The sequence below is a fragment of the Danio rerio genome, chromosome 13 (genome assembly GCF_052040795.2).
Source record: "Danio rerio strain M-AB ecotype USA chromosome 13, GRCz13ab, whole genome shotgun sequence".
Taxonomy (NCBI): Eukaryota; Metazoa; Chordata; class Actinopteri; order Cypriniformes; family Danionidae; genus Danio; species Danio rerio.
The window spans coordinates 6,166,097-6,172,833 of record NC_141033.1 but is presented as its reverse complement, the minus strand read 5'-3'; the positions used below and the strand labels follow the sequence as shown (position 1 = coordinate 6,172,833).

Genomic DNA, 6,737 nt, shown 5'->3' with positions numbered 1-6,737 from the left:
CTGTGTGTAGTTTTTCTGTAGTTGGTAACATATCGCAGACTGTAAGGGGCTGTATGTGTTCATATATATATCCATTTGTTTATTTTATATAATTGCAGACTTACGGTAGGCTATTTCACGCTGTCAATGATCTGCATTTATAATCAAATCTTAGAAAAGTTAGTAATAAACACTTATACACAAGTATTTGTGTGTAAAGCTTCTGTTTTGTGAGAAGTGCTTCTCATATGATATGCAAGTGTCCCGTACAGCTTTACTGTAGACATTTGCTCGAGCGAAAATGACGTCGACTGAAAGTTTGTCATACACTACGCCAGTGGTTCTCAAACTGTGGTACGTGTACCACTAGTGGTACGCAGGCTTCCTTCTAGTGGTACGCGGAGAAATTTAATATATCATTTACATGCAACACACATTTAAAAATTTATCAAAAGTGATGTATATAATATGTCATATATGACATATAGCCTATATTTCTGAGGTAATCTGCCACGTTTTTAACTGTGCTGAGTTCTAGCTGCTTTACTGGGCTTATTACGCGACTGTATTTCAATACTGCTCATTTTGGTGGTACTTGGAGAGACAATTTTTTTCTGAGGTGGTACTTGATGAGAAAAGTTTGAGAACCGCTGCACTACGCCAATCAAAAGGGTTCCCTTGGTAGTGGAAACGCAAGCCTGATAAAGGTGACCTGACCCGAACCAGTCAGTGGAAACAAGCCATTAAACACTGCTGTTTTACTCTTGTTATAATCATTTCAAACACTAAGCAGTGACAAAACTGAGGAAACTGTAGTTTGTACTACTTTTCCTAAATTTCTTTATGAATATTGAACATTGTCAGGTTACTTTCCCCAACCCTAAATTGTTTGTTCCAACAATATTCTTTCATTGACAGGAATCCCATTGTCAACAAAACAGACCTGTTAGCCAGCCAGTCTGTTGACACTGACAGCTTATTCCCGCTGACTGCTTAAATGACTTTTGTTTTATGCAACACAAGTACTTGTTTACCGTCGTACTTTCTCAAATCTCTCCGTTTCCCCACCACAGAAAGGCGTTGCATCTTGAGCATCGAGCCGTTGAGTCTTGATTACTGATAAACTGTTTTTTTTAAATCATTCCCCTGAAGGCTGATACAGCTTTAGTAGCTCACTTTATAGCTGAAGGCTGACATATGGCTAACAGGTCTGTGTGTGTGTGTGTGTGCATCTCCTGCTGCTGTAGTGTAGCTAGTTCTACCGTTGAGTTGTAAAGCTGCAGAAAGCCCCAGAGCTTGTGTTTCAGCGGTCGCTAACTTCTCTCTTTTGTGTGGGATTGTTTCTGCTCCTCCTTAAGGGTTGTGGCGGTTTGTCATCAGATACTGTCGGCGTCTGTGCTGCGGACAGTAGCTGTACAAAGAGTTTCTCTATGAGCACGGTTTTCTTTATAATGTCGGGCCGTGGCGCTAAGCACCTGAGAGTCTTGGCAGGATCCTGTCAGCCACTCGTTATGCCAAAACAAACACTGCTGTTTACCGTATAAATGAGTAAGTGAAGTAAATGATTGATGAGATTATTATTTTGGGAAGACATCGATTGGTTGGTTTACAGCCGGCCGATGATGAGCTAAAGGCTACGCTCAGACTATGAAAATCGCACATATTTTAAAAGCCCAAACACCTTGTAAATGCGATTGACTTTCTCTACTTGAAGGAATATTATACATATCACAAAGTATTTAGCCAAAAAAGACAAGTAAGCAAATTTAAGTTTTTTTTGGGCTAGAGATGGGTTACACACATCGTTGCTCCATTTCCATGACAACGCTCTCTGCTGCAGTGCTTGAATGAGGCTCGGTAATGGACACTTAAAAGTCACGCAGCATTTACATAAATATTTTTTAAAATTATAAACAATTTACATAAGAACATTTAAAATTAAACAAATGTTTTTTAGTTTTAATTATAACGTGTTATATTTAAAACGTCTTGCAGTTTTTTATACAAAACGTTGCTTTTATTAATTATTATATTTTAATTCGTAATTAAATTATATATATATATATATATATATATATATATATATATATATATATATATATATATATATATATATACTAATAATAATATTCATTAATATTTATTATATATTATAATCATATATATTTAATATATATTAATAATAATAATTGAATTCATTAATGAATTCAGTGCCTTATTCGTTTTAAATGTAAAAAATGTTAAACAAAAGTAATTATATCAGGTAAAGTATATTAAAAACACCACCGGGTGGGCCATCGGATTGCCGCTGGTGTCTCGACGGTGGTCCACCCAGGGTAATCCGCAAGCGGCGTTCCACCCAAAAAAACACTGGTGGTCCGACAGAATATTTATAATGGGCGGCTTGCCAATGATGAGCCGTCAGCAGTCCGCTCGTATCAAGCCGCTAAATTTGTGCCGCCCAAAAACGCTGGCGGTCCGCCAACTCATTGTTTGCTGGGTAATTAAAAACTGTTGATTTATAATGATATATATATATTTTTTTTTGGTGAAGGAAGAACAACTATACAGAGGGTGAAATTAAAATTTTTTAAATAATTTAAATTTTAAGACATGGGCTTCTTTTAACAGAATCTTAATTGCAACATTATTCAGCAAACGGTCAAAAACCGTTGCTTTTTCCAGATCTTTTTATTGACATTTAAATTTCAGAAAGAATTAAAAATATAGAGACAAATTTAAATCTGTTGAATTTATTTATTCATTTTTTGTTCAAGGAAGAAAATCATACAGGTTTGAAATGATCCGAGGATGAAATTAATATTGTTAAAATCTGTTTTGTCTAAAGGCATGAGCTTCTTCTTCTGATAGGATCTCAATTACTCAAAATACGGTGTTGATTTTCATTTAATTATTATTATCATTTTTTTTGTGAAGCAAAAAATCATACAAGTTTTAAATGACATGAGGATGAAATTGATATTTTCAAACATGCCCAACTGAGCCTGGTTTCTCTCTAGGTTTTTTTCTCCTTCACTTTCGTCAATTGGTGAAGTTTGTTTCTCGTCACTGTCGCCACTGGCTTGCTTGGTCCGGGACTTGTAGAGCTGCGCATTGATAGATTTGCTCTTCAGTGTTTGGACTTACAGCAGTGAAAAGTAAACCACACTGATCTAAACTAAACTCTGAAAACTGGACTGACACACGTTCAATCTACTAAAACTTCTATATTAAGCTGCTTTGACACAATCTACATTGTAAAAGCGCAATAAAGATGAGCTGAAGTGAAACATGAGCTTCTTCCAACAGAATCTCAATTGCAACATTATTCACATCAACAAACGCATTCAAAAAAGTCTGAAAATCTAAACAGGGGATGTTTGTTTGGATGCTGAAGTGCTGCATGCGGTCGTCACCGACTTCAAGAGGGATCATTCGGATTGATGCAGAACACTCAGGTCAGCAACAACAAACCTTTCCGTGACCCTGAATCCTCTGCTTGCATGAAGAGAGGAAAGGAAACTCTTTCCAGGCTGTGAATGAGCCGATCACTGAGGCAACAGGAGCACTTCATCAGTGGAAGTGAACAGATGGCGGCTGAGCAACAGGCAGCATATGTTCCAATGAGCCCGGGCCATTACTACAGATGGAGGGTGGGAAGAGGCCGGCTCTGAAACATAACCTGACATTTCCTCCTCATTTGGCAGCGCATTGTTACGTTTCACAAAGAGAGATTAGCCCGGAGCAAGTGAATAGCAGCGCAAAATCTCTTTAAAGGCAAATTACTAAGAGTCCCCTCGCACATTTCTTCACACACTTTACTTAACCAAGCTATAGGCGGACGGGCCGTATTTCACGAGGAGGGCCGCGCTGTTCACAATGACTGATATACAGCTCTCTTGTTCCCCTTCAGAGCTTTTATGCCACTTCAGAGGAGGTGGAGATGATTCTACGTGCCAACAACAGGTCAAAATGCCCAAAGTTTAAAGTCAATGACATCCAAACCGTCGTGAAGCGTTCGTAAAGAGATAACTACTTCCCAGAATCGAAACTGGGACAACAAAGGAATTAAGTTTAACAAGATAACATATGAGGGTTTACAAATTAAAATGGATTGAACATAAAACAATTAAGTTGTCCCAAAAAATCCCTGAGGAATTGTGTTGTCTCAGCTTGTTTTAAATAAGTAGTTTGAACAAACAGCAAACATCGTTTTTGTGACTGGCGAAAGGGACAGTTCAAGTATAAATGAAAACTGTGCAATCGTATACTCACTACTGACTTTTTCCAAATCAGTTTGAGTGTTTATTTCTTGTTCTGTTGAAGATATTTTGAAGAATGTTTGAAACCGGTAACCATCGACTTCCATGGTATTTGTTTAAATAAAAATAGTTCAAACTACTTATTTAGAATAGGCTGAACAATTCTCGACTTAATACGTTTATACAAATTAAGTGGGTTGAACATAAAACAAATAAATTGTCCTAAAAAACCCAGAACTGTTGCCTCAGCTTGTTTTAAATTAGTTTTTACAAATAGCAAACATTTGATTTTACTGTGATTAAAGAGATTCAAAATTAAAAACTGAAATTGTGCCATCATATACTCACTCTTGACTTTTTCCAAATCAGTGTGAGTTGTTTTTTTTCTGTTTAACAAAAGAAGATATTTTGAAGAATGTTTGAAATCACTAAACTTTGACTTCTATGGTATTTATTTTTTCTACTACACTTTTTTTTTTTTTAATGAGCTGAATTAACACAATTCCTGAGATTTTTTGGACAACTTAATTGTTTTATATTTAATCCACTTAAATTTGTCAAAACCAATTAAGTTAACTTAAGCACTTTGTGTTGGACAACATGAAGGCATCACGTTAAGTTTTTACAAATTTAAGTGGATTAAACAAAAAACAATTAGGTTGTCCCTGAAAAAAAATTCTATTGTTTTAATTAGATACTTTAAACAAACAGCAAACATTTTTTTTGACTGATTATAGTTCAACTAACAATGAAAACAGTGCCATCATATACCTATCCTTGACATTTTCCAAATCAGTTTAAGTTTTTATTGTTTGTTGTGTTGAACAGAAAAGAAGATATTTTGAAGAATGTTTAAAACCACCATAAAATGTCCAGTGACTTATATGTCAGTTGTTTTTCCTACTGCACTCAAAAATTATTTGTTCAAACTTATTTAGAATGAGTTGAATTACCAATTCTTGCTATTTTTTTGAGACAACATAATTATTTTATATTTAATCCACTAAAACTGGTCAAAACCAATTAAGTTAACTTAATCCATTTGGGTTGGGAAAACATAGAGAAATTGTGTGGCCATTTTTTTTCACATTACATTTTGTATGTAATATCAGTAGATAAGAAAATACTCGTGTAAGGTGTTCTTGCAGGACTCCCAGAGTTCATCAAGATTCTTTGAATTAATCTTCAATGCCTTCTCCTTCATCTTACCCCAGACACACTCAACAATGTTCATTGTCTGGTGACTGGGTTGGCCAATCCTGGAGCAGCTCGATCTTCTTTGCTTTCAGGAACTTTGATGTGGAGGTTGAAGTATAAGAAGGAGCGCTATCCTGCTGAAGAATTTGCCCTCTCCTGTGGTTTGTAATGTAATGGGCAGCACAAATATCTTGACACCTCAGGCTGTTGATGTTGTCATCCACTCTGCAGATCTCTCACACGCCCCCATACTGAATATAACCCCAAACCATGATATTTCCTTGACCAAACTTGACTGATTTCTCTGAGAAACTTGGGTCCATGCTGGTCCCAGTAGGTCTTCTGCAGTATTGTGTTTCTAGAACTGCTCGATCGTGCAGATTCGCACTCTATAACATCAGAAAGATCTGACCCTTCTTATATGAACATGCAGCTCAACTCCTTGTTCAAGCTCTTGTTCTCTCCAAACTGGATTACTGCAACTCTCTACTAGCTGGGCTTCCAGCTAACTCTATCAAGCCTCTTCAACTGCTCCAGAATGCAGCAGCACGAATTGTCTTCAATGAACCTAAAAGAGCACATGTCACTCCGCTGCTCATCCGTTTGCACTGGCTGCCAGTTGCTGCTCGCATCAAATTCAAGCTCTGATGTTTGCCTACAAAGTGACCTCTGGCCTAGCTCCTTCTTATCTGCTCTCACTTCTGCAGATCTATGTGCCCTCCAGAAACTTGCGTTCTTTGAATGAAGGTCGCCTCGTGGTTCCATCCCAAAGAGGGAAGAAATCACTTTCGCGGGGAATGAACTCCCTAACTGCATCAGAACAGCAGAGTCACTCGCTACTTTCAAGAAACGACTAAAAACTCAACTATTTAGTCTCCCCTTCACTTCCTAATCTGCAATTGCCTCTTTGAATATCACACTAACTGTACAAAAAAAAAAAAAATACTACTAGACTTTACAGACGTGAAACTTGCCTAAAGCACTTATTCATTGTTGCTCTTAGTTGTGTAAATTGCTTCCTTGTCCTCATTTGTAAGTCGCTTTGGATAAAAGCGTCTGCTAAATGACTAAATGTAAATGTAAAATGTAAATGTAAAATGTGATGATTGGGATGCAGTTCAACAGATGATTCATCAGAAAAATCCACCTTCTGCCACTTTTCTATGATCAACTAGAAGTCAAGTTATTATTTGTTGCCCTTACAACTGGAATCGATGACAAGACTGTCCGATAGTGTAGAATAAAATCTGGACAGTGTATATAACAGTGAATTTTACTTCAATAACCATGGTTCTCTAC

At 36.8% G+C, this 6,737-nt stretch overlaps 1 long non-coding RNA gene across 1 annotated transcript in view; it reads left to right on the top strand.

The window, feature by feature from the left end:
* The first annotated feature begins 2,529 nt into the window (after positions 1–2,529).
* The window catches only part of LOC147834110 (uncharacterized), a 28,452-nt gene continuing 24,244 nt past the window's right edge, over positions 2,530–6,737 (top strand). The window contains exons 1-2 of the long non-coding RNA XR_015505700.1: positions 2,530–4,998; positions 5,044–5,775. This is a non-coding gene — a long non-coding RNA (uncharacterized LOC147834110). The remainder of the gene's footprint in view (positions 4,999–5,043; positions 5,776–6,737) is intronic.